Here is a 17,861-nt window from a genome sequence, read left to right on the forward strand (position 1 = left end):
AAATTCATAAAGTTAACTGAAGGAAATGCTATGCTTCTGATTTTTAGGATTTATTTAATTACTCTCTTGCTCTTTCTCATTCCCACTCTGAAGGAGGGATGGGAGGCAAAGGAGAGAATTCTCATAAAGTCAGGCTGTAAAGTAATACAGTAATAATAGACAAAGACAGAAATTGCTGCTTCTTAGTCTCAGGATTTACAAAGTTCTAAGAAGCTTCACTTGTAAGTCTGGACAGAGATGACTAAAAACGGGTTAATTGAACTCAAGTGAGCCACTAAAGCCTTTTCAGAAGTGTTATGGATACAAGTGTGTCTGCTTATAGCTGGGTGGTATTAAGGATCTCTTATTGTCATGCCATCCTACTGTGTGAATGAGACACAAACTGCACCAGATGCTGTAGCATCAATCTTATGAGCAGCTCGCCCTCAGAATGAGGGACTTGCTATTAGGGCCCCTGAAAAATTTGGGGGAGTAGGAGGTGGAGGTCATTAAGATTAACCAAAATTTTGGCAAATGACATATCCTTTCACTAGGTTAGCTTATATAGAATCTCTGGTGACAGTGTTGCATTGCAAATTCTGTTTTTCTTCAGTATTTAGAGGACCAGAAGTTTCAGAAACCTTTCCTACCTTTGCTTTGTACTTGAAAATGAGGTAAGGGGGGTATCCCAGTTCATTTCTCCCAGTGAATAATGCTCACTCATTTTCTTCAAGTTTGGGACTTCCATTTAAAGAAACTCTAATCAGCATGGAATAGGCCCTCTTTGAAACATCAGATTTAACATTTTAGTGTCTTTCTTCAGTGCATTGACCACATTGCTAAGCTTCAAAGGTTTTAAAAAAAGCAGTTGAAAGAAAGAGAATTTTTTGAACTTGTGGATGAAAAAGAAAGATAAAAATATTTTTTGGTGTTTAAATGAATGTATTTTTCAACCATCTTGTTCTTCCAAGTAGTAAAGCATAGAATCATAGAATATTGTGAGTTGGAAGGGACCCACAAGGATCATTGAGCCCAACTCCTGGCTGTGCACAGGACTACCCAAAAATCAGACCATAAGTCTGAGAGCATTGTACAAATGCTTCTTGCACTCTATCAGGCTTGCTGCTTGCCTCAGTGAAGAAACCTTTCCTTACACCCAATCTGAACCTCCCCTGTTGTAGCTCCATGCCACTCCCTCATTCCCTTGGTTCCTGTTGCTGTTACCAGAGAGAAAAGATCAGCGCCTACCCCTCTGCCCACCTTGTGAGGAAGCTGTAGGCCCCTGTGAGGTTTCCCCTCAGTCTCCTCTTCTCCAGGCTGAACAAAGCAAGTGATTTCAGCTGCTCCTCAAGCATCTTCCTCTCTAGACTCTTCACCATCTTTGTAGCCCACTTTTGGACACTCACTAACAGTTTTATGTGTGTCTTAAATTGTGGATCCCAAAACCTGCACACAGTACTCAAGGTGAGGCAGCACCAGAGCAGGACAATCCCTTGCCTCAGACATCTAGCAATACCATCCCTGATGCACCTTAGGATACGGTTGGCACTTTTGGCTGCTAGGGCACACTGTCGACTCATATTCAACTTAGCATTGACTCCCAGATTCCTTTCTGTGGCTGGTCCCCCAGTCTGTATGTATATCCAGGGTAATCCCCTCTCAGGTGCAGAATGCGGCACTTGCTCTCTTTGGTGATTCCCCAGCCCTCTAATTTATCAAGATTTCTCTGCAAGTCCTCTCTACCCTTGGGGGAGTCAACAACTCCTCCCAATTTAGTTCTGTCTGCAAACATACCTAGTATAACTTCAAGTCCTGCATTCAAGTCATTTATGAGGACAATAAAGAGGACTGTCCCTAAAATGGAGCCCCATGTAACCCCACTAGTGACTGGCTGCTAGTCTGATATAACCCCAATTACTATAACCCGTTGAGCCTGATCTTTCAACTGATTGTTCACCCATCATGTTATGTATTTATCTAGCTGTATGCCAAACATTTTGTCCAGAAGGATATTGTGAGAAAGAGTGTTGAAAGCTTAGCTAAAATAAAATTAGAAAAAAAAAAAATACATCAACTGGCTTCCCGTGGTCAACTAGCTGGGTGACCTTGTTATAAAATGAAATTAAGTTCATTGAAGAGGACTTTTCTCTTGTAAACTCCTGAAATGAATGCTATTAGGCCCCATAGGCTTATATGCATTAAAATATATATATTTAAACAAATAATAACATTGCCCTCAAATGGACAAGGCACCACTGCCATAAAATGTCCTTTCTTCATGGCTGGTCACTTCAGAATTCTCTTTAGTATCCCACCTGCAACACAACTTAGTCCCTAAATTTGCGAATGTCATTGACTAGTCTGTAGTAGGGATAAGCTTCATTCGCATGTGTACTGTTGTGGTTGCATCAGCAGGACTGTATCATTATGACACTCTTGGTGAAGGTTTCTCTGTCATCACAGTAGAACTTGATCTTGACAGTCCTGGTCTTCTGGGAAGTACAGCACCTGTCATGCATGCAGGAGCTGCAGTACTTGGGATGGTACTTTGCAATGGAACATCCAACATAAGTAAACTTTAGTGGGGATGAGGACTTCTTAGTCTTGGTACATTTTTCTTCCCTTTAGGGAGGCATAGCTAAACTGGCCACATGGCCTCACTTCACATATCCTAGTCTCTTTGATGAGCTTGCAGTCAGGATTATCATTGGTAATGAACTTGTGGATGAAAACTTAAACCTACCCTCTTTCAGTTTAAAGCTATTACCCCTTGTCCTATCAGGGGAAACATAATCACCATTTATAAAAAGGGAAAAAAGTAAGACCCAGGGAGCTACAGGCCAGTCAGTCTCACCTCTGTGCCTGGCAAGATCATGGAGCAGGTGCTCCTAGAGACTATGTTAAGGCACGTGGAAAATAAGGAGGTGGCTATTGTCAGCCAACATGGCTTCACTAAGGGCAAATTGTGCTTGACAAATTTGGTGGCCTTCTATGACAGAGTTACAGCATTGGTAGATAAGGGAAGAGCAACTGATGTTATCTACCTAGACGTGTGCAAAACATTTGACACTATCCCACAATACATCCTTGTCTCTAAATTGGAGATGGATGGATCACTCAGTGGATAAGGATTTTGCTGGGTGGTCACACTCAGAGTTGTGATAAATGGCTTGATATCCAAGTGGGGACCAGTGACGAGTGGCATTCCTCAGGGGTCAGTATTGGGACCAGCACTGTTTACATCTTTGTCAGCAACATGAATAGTGGGATCAAGTGAATCCTCAGCAAGTTTGCCAATAGCACCAAGCTGTGTGGTGTGGTTGACATGCTGGAGGGAAGGGATGCCATCCAGAGGGACCTCAACAAGCTTAAGCCCATGTGAAACTCATGAAGTTCTATAAGGTTGAGAGCAAGGTTGCTACACCTGGGTCAGGGCAATCCAAAGTAAAGGCTGGATGGAGAATGGATTGAAAACAGCTTTGGGGAGAAGGACTTGAGTGTAGTGGTTAATGAGAAGCTCAACATGAACCAACAGTGTTCACTTGCAGTCCAGAAAGCCAACTGTACCCTGGGCTACATCAAAAGAAGCGTGGCAGGCAGGTTGTGGGAGGTGGTTCACCCTTTCTACCCTGTTCTTGTGAGATCCTATGTAGAGTACTGTGTTCAGCTCTGTTCTTCCAACACCTGAAGACCTGGACTTGTTGCAGTGAGTACAGAGGACTGTGAAGATGATCAGAATAGGGGTGGTTCAATCTGGAGAAGAGAAGGCTGTGAGAAGACTTTATTCCAGCCTTCCACTACCTAAAGGGGGGATACAAGAAACAGAATAATATGGTACTGTTTATCTAGTTTCAGTGGAAATTATGGGATGAAATGAAGCTATCTATCTACAGGTATCCACAAATAATTCTATGTAGAGTATAGTATCTCGGTATCACGCTTTACATTTTCATGATGTAGCATCTTTCTTCTATAACTTAACCCACTGTAAGAATCACACTGTTTCCTTGCATATCACTGCAGTATAGATGGATGCATCCTGATGTCATTGCAAATAATAAAAAAATAAATAAAAATCCACCCTATCAATGTCAGGTACTGCTAGTCTTCCACATTCCAAAAATCTCTGTTCTTTACAAGCCTGCAAACCAGAGCACATGCTGTGTACATGAAAGTCAATAGCAGTGCTTGCTTTTTCCTGTCTGATTCAATTTTGTTGGCATCTGCCATTCTAGCACAGCCTTCCTTGCCTGTCATGTAACACAGTGTCAGTACTAAAATAGATCTGAATTGCTCATGAGTTGCAGCTTGGCTCCCTGGCTGGGCATCTCTGAAGGAGCAACCCAGCCACAGTTGTCTTCAAGAGTGCATTACAGAAAATTGTCTGGGACTGTTAAACATTTAAGAACTAGCATATGATGATAAATATATCTGTTTAAATCATGACTAAGAATGTTTGAAGAGGTGAAGCACAGATGGTGTAGAAGTATTTGTATCATTGGAACAAACAGATCACCCAGGGAGAGGTGCTTATATGCTCACAATAGTCTTAATTTTTACAAATAGTTTGAGTTTCTTTTTAAGATCCTTTCTTACCTATTTCCTAAACAGCACTGCCACAAAGATATTAGGAATATTTGATAATATAAATTTCAGTAAAATACAGTAAGACAGTGGAGTAATTTGGCATATATGTCTCTGGAATGGTAAACTCTGATTTATGACTTGTTTTTCAGATCTCTTCTTCCTTTGCAGTCTTCCAAAACTAACTTAACTAAAGTGCAACGACAGGCTTTTTTTTTTTTTTTTAATCCCCCCCATGTCATTACTTTCCCCTGGCATAAAACTCTCTTGCTTTGCATAGCAAATCTGAGCTGTCTGAGATGTGAGGGCAAAGTCTTCATCTCTACCATTTATGACTCTGAATAACTTTCCTTTTTAGATAGCCATAGTAGTTCCTTTATTTGTTTGTCTACGCACACTACCTTCAGAGCTTCCAGACTTGTCTTGGCTATTAATATAGAGCAGATAAATCTCCACAGTTTATAGTTCAGCTCATTCGGTCAAATTAAGGATTTCAGTGTTTTCTTTAACACACAAACTGCAATCTCTGATGTTTCCCTGTCTGCTAGATGAACAGGTTACCTGTCCTTGCACTGGGTGAACAGATAGAGACAAGTGCTGCACAGTTGTCCTAATGTAATTGTTTCCAGTGATAGATCAGAGACCTTCATTTCAATCTCCAAATCTTCTTCCTTTTGCTTTTTCCTTAAAAATCTTGAAGTACAGGTAAATCTGATATATGTTGTGTCTGTGTCATCTTCAAGTGTTTGTTTTCCCATGTTTGTACTACTACTTCTTACTCATATGTTGTCTGAATATTTTTAGTAACATACAGTTGTGTCAAGGATGAATAAATTTAAAAATTAATGTGGAGAAGATCCATGCAGGATTTCTTGGTAAGCTTTTGGAAATAGTTGGCAGGGGATGACTATATCAGAGGTCTGGCAGAGACGGTGAATTTCCATTGGAACGATATGTAGTGGAATGGCAGGAGATCAAAAAGACACTGGAAGCAATAACAGATGTATTTTTAATTAAGTATACATAGAACAGTATTTCTAAGTTTCATCATTGATATGTCAAACTGAGTAGACACCAAGTGATTCCTCTGTAACAGGGAAGCTTTACCTACTTCTGTGGAAGCATCTGAGAGTTTTGGTCTTGACAAGGCAGGTGGAAGTACAGCTCTGAGCTTCTAAACTTGCTTTATGGTTTCTTCTTTGTTATCCATGTCCCTCTACTTTCTCTATGAAAAAATGCAAAATAAGTCATCTGCATATACTAAATCAGTTCCACCAAAGCAATCTCTATTAGGTGAAATGGGTTCACAAGACATGAGAGTGTGGTAACAGTTTAAAAATGTGGCTTTATTGCCTTTCTGATTTGTAACCCTCTAAGTAACTTTCAACATTTACACTTCTTTCCTCTTCCTTGGTCATTACAAAATATGGAATGTGCATCAGAGAGTGATACAGTTTATCAGAGTATTAGAGTTTATTAGTAGTTCCCAGGGTAATCATTATCAACAGGGTAACTTCTCTGACTACTTGACAACCCCTAGTCAATTCAAGGAATAACTTGCCCATACAATTGTAAATTCTTTTTTAGATATAGTAAATAAACTGTGGTCTTACTGCCAGTCTTCAATTTCTAATCCAACTTATGGTCCTGTCCATCTATCAAAAATAAAAGATAAATGGGAGAATGAATCAAAGGAGAACTTTGGGCTTACGTCACAATTCTGAGATCTAATAACTCCTTTCTCAGAATGTATCAATTAAATTAATGTAAAAATCAAAACTATGAACACAATTTACAATATTTGCTCTCGCAGTGAGAGATATCTATTAAATAGTTAGATATTAATGTCTAACTCTGTTAATTTAGATAAATGCAGGTTTTTTTTTTTTTTTTTTTTTTTTTTGTACCACACCAAACCTTCATATTGCTCATGAAAGATTAATTCTTGTTCCATTATTATTTTTACTCTGTGTTAATAATGTATTAGATGTGCTTATTGCATATCTGTAGATGTATAGATGGGTACACTTTGGTTAGACCAGTCAGAAGTGTTGAGATCACTCTCACTCCAAAAGGATTCTAATGCTTACTGGTTTCATGTTTTAAGAGAAATGAGTCACTGCATGAAGGAATTTTATTCTAGATGTACTTATTAGATGTGTTGCCTTAGTGAAGATTATACTTTCTGTATTGATCAAACCACTCTCCCCTGGTGTACAGATGATTAATTCCCTATTAACTCCTAAGATATGACTAACCCAAAGAGTATATTTTAATAAGTGGCACTGCTTCCTGCAAAGTGCACACGGAAACACTACATTAAAATTAAGTCCCCTAAAGCCTTGTGTGTTCATTTTTTACCTGTTTACCTTGATGTGTTGTTTCTCTTTATATAACACTTTCCCCTGATTTTGCTGAATAACTTCTCTTTACTTTGATACTTCTGGTATCAAATATAATTCTGGTATCTTTACTTTGAAAGATACCAGGTATATGCTCTGTGCATTTATGTATCTTTATGAGGATACAAAATGTGATAGTGATATGTTTAGAGCTGTTTTTAAAAGTTAGATGATTTTTTAGTTGAAAAAAATATTACAACTCTGCAAAATTTTCTGATGCTGGAAGTTTCTGCCTTTCTGCCCCAGATTAACCAGATGTTCCACAGAGAAAAATATATATATAAAGTCCATAAATCCTTGCTCCAACCAAGTGAGAGAAACTTGTGAACCAAACACCTGAACCTGTGTTTGTGATTCTTGAAACAAAGTATTTGGATTGCTGGTTATTGTGAGTGATACTCTTCCAGTTTCACCTGTTGGTTTTGTTATGTACTGAAGTTTATGTATATGAAGTTTGTATATGTAGTTTTTATTATGCATAGGGAGTTTTATTATGTATACAAAGCTGGACGAATAACTGTTCTGAGGCCTAATGATTTAACATTTCATATAATCTGTGAAAGACCTAGGTTGGTCCAAGTACCAGCACTAATGAAAACTTTGTCACTGAAATCTCTAACAGAAGACTGAGGGGGCCTTAATTCAAGTAATCTATTACTCAGTGATCTTGGCTTGCTTAGACAGTGCGAAATGGCAAAGCTGGAACTGAAGCCTTTATGAATGAGTCTTTATATATGTATGAGAAATTTCAGAAAGGTCATGATTTCATCCTTCGGCAGAATAGGAAGAAAATAAATAAACCTAACGATAACATCAAATATGAAAACTATGCTCTCAGCTACAGAGAAAAAAAATATCCAATTTTTTCATAATTGCCAAACAATAATACAAGGCACAAACTCAAGGGTAGAGTGATAGGCTTTCGGGTCTATCAAGGGTAGGCCTTGAAAAGGTTTTAATCAGAAATGGCTTTTTTGATAGCAAACTCAGAAAAAAATAGCAAGCTTTTTTGATAGCAAGATCAGAAACTTTTTATCTGATCAAAAGACAAGGAGTGAGAAGTGTAGTCGCTCCAATTTTTCCTGGCAGATAGCATTTTCGCTCTGATATGATAACTTGGTTACTTTGTGTGTTATCTTACTACACATGGATGGGATGGGCTAGGCTAGTAACACAGAGGAAAAACTTTGTCCGTTGTCCATAGTGACCATATGAGAATCTAGAACTTGAGAATAAGATATGCCCTACCAATTCTTGTTGATCTGATGAGAATCCACACAAAGACTATTTAAGCATTCCTTATAAATTGAGCCCTTGGTGATTGAAACTCCTTAAAGACATACATTTTTTCAAACGCTTTCCAGGTTTTGGTAAGAGGCCCTCAGAATTGTTTGCAGTATTTCTTGATTTTTTTTTCCTCTTTACAAAATCAAATGAGACAGTACCTTGTTTTCTGTGACACTCTACATACACACAACTGAAATTGTTATTTTATAAAATTTTATTTTATAAATTTATTTATTTATCTCTTATATGATCTCTCTTGCTGTTATAACTCAGCTTTCAGAAGAAATTAGTAGTGTCTTTTGTTTTTGCAGCTCTGTTAATATGGTTGCTTTACCTAAATTTCACATTAGCTGCTGTTTGTAAAGCTGTTCCTGCAAAATGTATGTGTAGGAGAAAACTTGATCATATGAGCAAATCTCTAACACAATATACAACTTGATAAGTGCTATGATTTTGTGTTTTTGTGTGTGTGTGTGCCTTTCTCTGTAAAATGTAGTTTTTAGTTGTCTAACATCTCTAAAGTGGATCTAAACTTGACATCATCTCTGTTGCTGGCTGTGACAATGTCTTCACAGATAACAGTAATCTCTGATTTTTATGACTGTGTAGCTTTGTCTTTTCTTACAGATCATGAATGAAGCTGTTAGTCTGAATCTACTACTGGTCAGTTTGTCATCTCACGAAATGCTAACGTATTAAACATCAGGCTGATTGTCAAGCTTTTTCCTGTGAACAGATCTGTGTAAGGGCTCTAGCAAGGCTCACAAAGTTATTTGAGGGCTTCAGAGGATTGGTGAATGCTGCAACATGGATTAAGTAAGTACAAATCAAGATAGACTTTCAGTGGCATTATGAACAAATGAAGGAATGCTTTTTTTTTTTTTTTGAAATTTTGCAGTATCCCACCTTTTTTTCCTGACAACTGTTTATTCATATCTTATGATTTTATAATGTTGGTGCTAAATAATATTGGAAGCTTCAAATAATATACATTGTGAGTTGCTTTAAAAAATCACAACCATCTTTGGTGTGGAATATCTTTTGTTGTGAATTAAAACGAAACAAGTCCTATATTTAACTACAAGCATTTTGAACGGTGTCATTTTCCTCTATTCAGAACTGTTTCAACACAAGTATTTTAGAATGAATTTCATAATCCATAACAAATTAATCAGGAAATAAAATGACAACATTGGCTATTTTGTCTGTCTTCTGAATATGGTTCACTGTTTTTAGCCAGAATTTAAATAATGAGACTGTGGATTGTTTTAAAAGACTTTAAATTAATTTTAAACATTTAGATTACCCTGACTAGACAATACTCCTGTTTTTTGTTTGTTTTTTAATACTCTGCATATAACCTCTATGAGCAGGATTCTGTAGGGGGAAAAAAAAAAGTGAATTTCAAATAAACTTTATTGAAACTCTCCAAAATGCCTGCTTAAAATGTCATAGCTTGACAAGCATATTTTAACCTACTGTGAAAACAGAAATGGAAAATGAACATGAAAGGTCAAAATAACAGCAAAAAAAAAGAGGAATAGTTTAGGTTTTTTTTTTTTTCATAATTTTCTTTTTGTATTCAGTGCTCATCATTCAGTATTCATCTAATACTGAGTATTAGATGAATTAGATCATTTGGAGTTTAAATAGTAGGAAATACCCCAAAACATCTTTTAAAAGCATGCTGAAGCATGGCTTAAATTTATCTTTACTGAATGCCCTGAAGTAAATATATGATTTTTTAAAATTATTTTCTATATATTTATATATATTCTTTTGAACAGGAAGCACAAATATTTCTATAAATCTCTTCTAGAATCAAAAAGACTCTTCATGGCAGTAAGATATCCCCTGCTTTATCAATACAAAACAAACTTCCTTTGATGAGAACTGATCCATAAGTCCATCTTGTTCACTGTTCAGCACTGGAATAGCAGAAGCCCATAAACCTGCTCACCAACTGGGTATGCTCTCCAACATCCACAATCAATGGATGAGGGATAATACAGTATCTGTGCGCACTTATTTCCTCTGATATCTACTTTTTAAACTGTTTGTCCATTTATTTATTTTCTTCTTGAACGTAGTATTTGCTCCAACAATATGTTTGACCCCATTACAGAAGCATTATCTTTTCTATAGAGAAGTACTTTGCTCTGTCTTATATCCAAGCTGACATCCAATTTCAGCAATTAACTCTAGTTCTGGCTAGTGTTGTGAGATTTGTTGAACAGTGGTTTTGCCACTTTTATTGCTAGGATCTTTCCTGTCACCTTTATCATAGCCTTTCTCATACTATATCCTTGCTCACTTTAGCTCTCCAATTGAAAAGTCCTAACACTTGCGAGACTGTCTTGCCGCTCTGTCAAGACAGCTTCACCATGTCCTTAAATACGTTATTTGCTCTTCTCTGTCCCTCTCCTAACTCCACTACATCCTTGACATGGAGACCACTAATGCACACAGTTCTGTAGTGACAATATAATGTACTCTATCCTTTCTCAAAGGAAATGATGGTGCACAGCACTTTATTTTTTGTTTGTTGTTTCAGTTTTTTGATTTTTTTTCTTGTTTGTTTGTTTGTTTTTTGCCTCTGTTGGACTTTGAGCCAGTGGATTTGCAGAGCTGTCCATGACGTCCCTGGCTTCTTTTTTCTGAGTATTAACTCTCATTCACAAGTTTTTCATGTGCCTAAGACATTGCAGAGGGCTCACAGAAAATAAAACAATTTCATAAGGAAAGTCTAGTGACTGCAAGGCAGATTTCAACTTTTTTTTTTTTTTGAGTGGGTTTACAAAGGAAGTAAAGTTGTACATTCTGTAATACTTTCTTCCTTCTACGAAAGGGTACTGTTTAGATGGTTAATATATCAGAGCATCTGTATGTGGAAAGCTGTTCCCTAACAAACCTGCACACAAATATTTGCCATATGTCCTATCAATTTTTCAAAATATTAATACAGAAGTATTAATATTGTATTTGCTTTCTGAACAGGATGAATAACTTGATGTGGCCACATCATCATAATGTAACATTTGATCACTGATCTGTATTACAAAACTGTAGGATCAATTCAATATAAATATCACATACTAATTGTTTAACCTATCTTCCCACCTTGTTCAGAGCACTTCGGTGTTAAGTATAAAATGTGCCAGGGTTACGATTTCTGGCAAATCAATAAAACTGAAGACGGATTTGGGACCAAAGCGTTACTTGTCTTAACAAGAACATGTATGCCTCTCAAACTAATGAATCATCAAGTGTTATTGGATTTTTTCTCCCCTTAAAGTTTTTGAATATGCTAGACTTTTTAAATAGGAGAGTAAATGTTAACAGCTTTGCAAATTAGCTGTGATTCTGTACTTTGGACTATGACACTCATTACTATACTTTTGTTCTGTCATTTCCATTCTTTGATAAATGTGTCTGGATCAAATGTTTCTGCATTTTTGTTTTGTTTATTTTATCTCTTCAGTGTGTACAATAGAAGAGTTTAAGTCAATGTTACTAATTACATCCACCATATAGATGAGCAGATCTCCCCTTATATTTTTCATTTAGGGCAGTATTGTATGGGGACACTTACTTACTCAATAATGAGTTTACTCAGACAAAGTTTAAGGTCTCTGAGCTTGGGTAAACAGAACTGTGTCTAGGACTCTTGTGAGAGCATCTATGTTGTGTGGAAGCTGCTCCTCTAGAAAGGATGCTTTCTTCCTCAGAAAAACATATTCACACCCATGCAAGTATTATAAAAGGGTTGGTAGTGATCCTTCTGCTTACTGCTGAGCTGTTGTGGAAGTTGAAGGAGTATGAGAGGAAGGAGAGAATTTGCGACAAGTAAAGAATGCAGATGATCTTTCCAAAGCTGTTAATGAAGTGTTCCTTCTACATGGAATTTTCATTTACAGCTTTTATTTTCCTGGGCCCAATTAAAGACCACAACTGTACATTTATTTTTCTTTAAGTAAATGCTTAAATCTCTTTTAGTAGGATTTTTCATATGTGTCAGGAGTAAAATCATTGGCTTATGTGCTTTGATAAGTGAGTATAGACTGCCAGACCAGGGCCTTAATGTGTACTCTTGCCTTTAGGAAGCCTTCTCTTTTTAAACCTACTGAAAAAATGTTACTTTTAACTGATTTCTAGTTGAACTGGATCTAGCATAATATCAAAGTGTGTGCTAGAGGCCTTCAGCAAAGTACTATGATTCTATATTTAAGTCCATGAGTACTTACACCTCTAGGGAAACCACATCAGACTTAAAGTCATGAAATGCTCTATATAGGGAGAGGCAAGATTTAGGTGTCATTGCCCTAATGGACTTAGAAGCAGTGAACAGAACAAACATAGCAGCAATATGATCAGCTTATTTAGTATTACCTAGAAGGTTAGTTTGCTTTCAAAATTGCTGAAGAAAATGCAGAACACCTCTATGAAGCATAGCATAGAGGATGTAGTAATAATACCTGCATGCGAAAAAATGCCTAGGTAAAAACCTTAACACTAGTGTTAGCTGAACAGCCTATCCCTACAGGCAATAATTTTGAAGTGGCTTTAAGAAAGATATGATCCACCAGTCTTACAAAAATTATCTCTATGGAAATATGTGTTTCTAGGACATCCATGTAGATTTTTGTTTGTTTTAGATTTTTCTTCTTATATCACATCTCTGTGAAAATGCAAATGTGAGAAGCTATTCATATTTACCTAAGCAGACACGTAACCTTCAGCTTGTAGATCTGCTCAATTTTTATTGATGCTAGGCTAGTATCATTTTTCTGTGGTGTTGAAAGAACAATCCTGGTCTAATACACTAGAAAGTAAGTTTGTCTTATCTTTACTGACATGAATTATGTTATTAATTTAATTGAGGGTTTTTGTCCCAGGAAGTATTATTTCTCAAGTTATGGTGTAAGTTTAAACAGCAGCAAAAATCCCAGATGAAACTTCAAATGCAGTTAACACTAAACATAGACTGAAAAACTAATGACATCTATGCAGAAGTTTATGTATTTATCAACTGTAGAAACTCAAAGTTTATAAAGGTCTCATCCAGTCATAAACTGTTCATGCTTGATTCTTTTCAGTATCTACAAGACAGAACTCATGCATACGTACACTCCCAGGCAGGTGATACATAATTGAGCAGATTTCTTATCAGATCATAAAAAACTTAATGGTAAGACCTCATCTTAGAACTCATAGTACAGTGATATGATCTGGAGATGGCAAAGACAGAATAATTCATTATTGGTTTGATTCTGCAGGACAGTTGAAAATGTGAATGCTGAATATAGCTGAAGAATTTTATTTTATTTTATTTATTTATTTATTTATTTTAAGTCCAGCACAGTTTCTTATTATTTACTGGAGAATATTGCAGAGAGGGAGTCTGCAAGTTTGCAAATTATTTACAGGAGTTAAAAAAAATATATATAAAGGACTACGCTAAAATACCATTGCTAGAGTAAGGAAGGACATAACCTCCTAATCATAAATAAACCATGAAGGTCACGGTCAACACACAGATGACAGAATGCAACTGAAGGACCACTTCAGTCAACTGAGCCTCAGGCACTGGAGAAAAATTGTACATAAGTGTACTGATATGTCAGAAGGCTATAAAGAACCAGAAATACCATCAACTTCAGGATGACATTCGCAGAAACCTGAACTCTAACAGCATTGATCTTACGTGTAAAGGCAGGCAGAAAATGATTGAAGTTGACAGAAATTGTGAATTTAAAAGACAAATCTTAATCCTAAATCAGAAGTAATGAAACTAATAGTGTTTGTGAGCAATGTACTGTACATACATATAACATAGTAGAACACGCAACACCAGTGCAATAAAGAGTTTAAAAATAAACTGAAAATAATCTGATGGCAAAGTTTACTAAACAATTTGCTATGAATTATGTACCTTCAAAAGGAAAAGTAAAATATTTTAAGAGAATATCTTGAACTACTGAATGGCATCCAGATTGTCGTGCATCTGGAAGAGTCATTGCTAGTACCGCTAAAACAATCTTTTAAAAGGGTTTAAAAGTTATCTTTCATTTTTAATCTATAATTAGGTATACTATGGATGTAAATGATAGTTTTAAAATATATAATTATCTGGGAACACCTTTATATTTTCATCCAGTGAAAACTGGCATTTTCTTGTTCTGAGTCAACTGACTTGCAGGGACATATAACAGCTAAGCCTATGGCACTTTTTTTTACCACTCCTATCTTCAAACTATTTCCACTGAGAATTTCAGGTATAGGAATGCAGAAGCAGTCTTTCAAAACAAATTTCTAATATTTAAATGGCACTATGAGTTTTCTGTAAGAGGTTTTGTAGAAACCTCTTGTATTGTTCATATATTAATCCCAGTGAAAAGCTAAAATATCACCTACTTTGGTAGTGAGCCTGAACTTCCACTCCCACAATACTTAAAGTAAGATAGTGTGTCCTCATCTCTGAAGCAAAGACACTTGCTGGTCCCTTATACAATAACCAGAGTATATATCTCCCAGTCTATTTTCTTATATTTCTTGTAATTAGATATATACAACCTTTTATTTGACAACAAAAATTAAATGAGCATTTAGGAAAATTTAGAAGCCAGCAAACACGGCCCAGTATTTGTTAAAAAGACTGCATTTAAATGTTGTATCATACTACATCAGATACTGATGGTTAAATAGGCTTTAGGATCTACCTCTTTTCAGCTCTAATTTTTATGAGTCCATATAGATGATATTCTTGTTTTAATTTCATACAATTAAAAATTAGTTTCTGTAAAAGTGGAGAAAAGTGAGAAGTCTAACTGTTGTATATGTTTTCTTAGTTACATATGAACCAGTAAGATTTTTTTTTTTATAGATTGCTCTTGTGTTCTCTACAACATTTTAAAGTATATCATAGTATCAGTAGCTGAATTCTAATTTCCTATATACTTATGCTTTAAGTGCACACCACACCAAAAGTATTCAGAGCTTGCAAAGATAAGTGACTCTTACTGGTTTATTACTGGAGATTTGACAGATTTGTGAATATAGCGTCTTAAATTAAATTTTACCAAATTTAATTTATTGATGTTTTATACTGTTTTGTATAGGTTATTTATTATTTTTATTTTTGCAAATAACTAAGCTTAAAAAAAGAAAACTCCACAAGTGAAGTATTTAATAAAAAGTGTTTGTAGGAGCAAAAGGAAAAGGAACTACAGAAAATTCACTCAACATCAAAATTGGTCTACATTCTATTCTACAAGATAATGGATTAAAAGCTATGACTCCTACACTACGCTTCATCAGGTGTTTCTCATAACAAAGAAACATACTGCTTGGTTTGAGCTGTGGGGAATAATTGCAGAACCATTGTCTTTTACTGAAAGCTAATCAACACAGTTCAGTCAATAATCACTAGATGGAAGGAAAGCTGAGTCCTGTAATTATGCAATCATCTTATATATTGAAAGAACCACTGCCCTACATAGAAACAGAAAATTGCCAGTACATTTGCAGTGGATGAAGACAGCTGGTTCCTAATTTTAAAAATATAGTATCTGTCCAAAGTTCTATTTTTCCTCATGTAGGTCTCTTACCAAGTTCATTGTCTCTTAGTATGCAAGTCTAATATCATGGGGAAAACATTATCAGAAATATTAATGATTTGTTTCTGAAAACAGAGGGATGTGACAAAATAATTTCAGCTCAAGTTGGTGATGCTAAACATGAAGTAACTGACCTATGAAGTTGCCTTAGCTATCAATACCTCTAAACTGATAACATTAGCAAATTTAGTGTTGTGTTAGCTTTAAAAAGTCTGGTCATTACCTGGAGTTAAAGGAATTCCTTTAATCTTGAGCATCTAAAAAATCTGGAAGATAAGAGTTGCATTGTAGATGATATGACAGCTAGAAATATAACAAAATAAATATGTTCACTTCGCTTATTTATTTATTTATTTTCCCCAGGATCAACTGTCTAAACTGAGTTTTGTTTAACTTTGATGTTTAAACAGGATTTGTTTGCTGATAGTCACTAGAGGACTAATAATCACCTTTTATGCTTTGGTAAACCAGTTGGCTACAAAAACAGAATATTTGTCCATTGCCCATGCCAAAGTAAATGTTTTGAAACCCTATCAGAATCTAATTCTGGTTGAAACTGAAAGAATGCGAGAGAAACTAATGTGCTGATAGGCCTCTCCTCACTTGCAAGTTCACATTAAGCTTCACAAGGCCTTAATGAAACTCATTTGTTTTCTGAAGTTTTCCCCTATCCAAATACCTTTAACAAATCAAGGTCAAATCCAATTCAGTGACTGCTGTGACAGGAGCGAAGAGTCCATTGAAAGTCAATACCTTTCTTGTCTTTGGCTCATCATGGAGGATCTTTAAGAATCACCAAGGTAACCCCTAAGCAGAAAATGAATCTAGGAAACTAAATAGCTCATCTGAGTTGATATTATTAAAAAAACAAAAACAAAAAACAAAAACAAGCTTCTCCTCAACTTCCCTCCTCCCCTGTCCAAATTTATCTCTTCTATCATCTCAAATATTTGAGAACTAATTTTAAACTGAAATTATTTTTGGACTTTGATTCAGGTGGAATTAGATCTAGTTTGAAAGAAAAAAGAAACTCTCCAGTTTTATTTATATCCACAACTATAACATTAATGTCTAAGGTATTCTAAAGTCATAGGCACATATTTTGACTCTTGCAAACTAGTTCACTTCATAACAACTAAAGAGAACTAAAAAGAATATGATTTTATCTTTAAAAACAAGCAATTGTTTAAAGGTTTTCATAAGAAAATTACATAAATGTTAAATTGATCTGAAAAGTGAGTAATTGCTCAAGTTATTGACCTATAAGAAGAAAAACAAAAACAAACAAACAAAAAAGAAAATGGAGTGCTAAATTTATATAATGTTGATTTATTGCTAACATTAACTAAAGCTTTAAAAGTGTTCTCCATAAAATATAGCTAGAAAATATTTTTCAACTTCAATATTATTTCACTGCTCCCATTACCAAAACTGAAATTAATCCCCTTTCAAATGTTTTCTCTTATTCCTTGCTTTAGCTCTTTCTTGATATGAGAGGACTTGGGTTTGCCAACAGAGGGCAATAGTCAAGCTGGGAAAGACTGCATCCATCATTTTTGTAACTTCTAATGAGTCAGAAGGACACATAGAATCCTCATCTGCTTTTATGGATATTGCTGTGTAATTGCAGTGTAATTATGGCGCACAACAGCTTCAGAAAATTATCCTTGAAGAAAACAGCTGGTTCTCTTTAACAAACAGAGATGAAATCTTGTCAATTAAAAAAAAAAAAATCCAAAGGAAAAATACTAAAAATATATGCCAATAATAAACAGGCAACGACAACAACAAAAAAAGAAATAACATAAAAAAATTGAAATGGATAAATGAGATAAACTACTATGAAAAATAAGACTAAAGTATAAAACATTAGAAAATTACAATGATGTGAATGAGCTTTCATTATAACGCTTTATGTTACTAAGCAAACAGGCTCACTGAAAAGATTTCCATTTTCCTTTTCCACTCTTATGTAGTACGTAAGACCCCAGTC

The 17,861-nt window shown here is 35.6% G+C and overlaps 1 long non-coding RNA gene across 2 annotated transcripts in view; it reads left to right on the forward strand.

Annotated features, from left to right (window-relative positions):
• LOC125184185 (uncharacterized) overlaps positions 1 to 14,473 on the forward strand; it is a 63,790-nt gene extending 49,317 nt beyond the window's left edge. For both annotated transcript variants that reach the window (XR_007167778.2, XR_010829139.1), the window contains 2 exons: positions 8,880 to 9,068; positions 10,072 to 14,473. This is a non-coding gene — a long non-coding RNA (uncharacterized lncRNA). The remainder of the gene's footprint in view (positions 1 to 8,879; positions 9,069 to 10,071) is intronic.
• The last annotated feature ends 3,388 nt before the right edge of the window (positions 14,474 to 17,861 follow it).

The sequence above is a fragment of the Anser cygnoides genome, chromosome 2 (genome assembly GCF_040182565.1).
Source record: "Anser cygnoides isolate HZ-2024a breed goose chromosome 2, Taihu_goose_T2T_genome, whole genome shotgun sequence".
Classification (NCBI taxonomy): Eukaryota; Metazoa; Chordata; class Aves; order Anseriformes; family Anatidae; genus Anser; species Anser cygnoides.